The sequence below is a fragment of the Marmota marmota genome, unplaced genomic scaffold (genome assembly GCF_001458135.2).
Source record: "Marmota marmota marmota unplaced genomic scaffold, marMar, whole genome shotgun sequence".
Taxonomy (NCBI): Eukaryota; Metazoa; Chordata; class Mammalia; order Rodentia; family Sciuridae; genus Marmota; species Marmota marmota.
This window is the reverse complement of record NW_026000252.1, coordinates 2,677,013-2,677,590: the sequence shown is the minus strand read 5'-3', so window position 1 is coordinate 2,677,590 and position 578 is coordinate 2,677,013. Positions and strand designations below refer to the sequence as shown.

At 57.6% G+C, this 578-nt stretch overlaps 1 protein-coding gene across 1 annotated transcript in view; it reads left to right on the top strand.

Annotated features, from left to right (window-relative positions):
• Positions 1-284: 284 nt before the first annotated feature.
• Positions 285-578, top strand: part of Mospd1 (motile sperm domain containing 1) — a 20,921-nt gene continuing 20,627 nt past the window's right edge. The window contains exon 1 of the mRNA XM_048796569.1: positions 285-427. The gene's annotated coding sequence lies outside the window, so the exon portion shown is untranslated. The remainder of the gene's footprint in view (positions 428-578) is intronic.

Here is a 578-nt window from a genome sequence, read left to right as displayed (position 1 = left end):
AGGAACTGTCAATAAGACATGTCTCAGAGGTAGAATCAACTAGCTTAAGTATTCACTGGGTGTGTGTGGGATGGAGGAGGGGAGTGAGACTGGTCAGGAGTTAGTGCAAAGAGAGGTGGCCTTCTGAGTCTCTAGTCGCCCCAAGGGGATCAGGAGGGAGAGGCAGCTTAGAGGACAGAGAAAGAAGAAGTTTGTCTTAAGCACAAGAAAGAAACCCCAGAGACCAGGTGGCGACACCGAAGCCCCGCCCCCGACTCCACCTCCTCTCCCTCTTCCCACCCACCCCCCAGCCACGACTCATCCTCGAGGGCGGAGAGAGGTGGCATTTGAGTCCTCCGGTATCCCAGCAGGCAGTGCAGTCTGGAGACACTGACAAAGGAGTGTAGGAGCAGTCGCAGCTGCTTTCCTAGGAGCCGGTGTTGCCGAGGTGAGAGTCCCCCACCGTCCCGTCACCCACTTCCTCCGACTTCAGAAAAACATGGAAGTTACGTGGCCGAGAGCCCCCGCCAAAAGAACAATCCGTACCCCAAACCTGGGCTTGGCGCGGTGACTGACAGCGGGGCTCAGCGGTGCAGGGA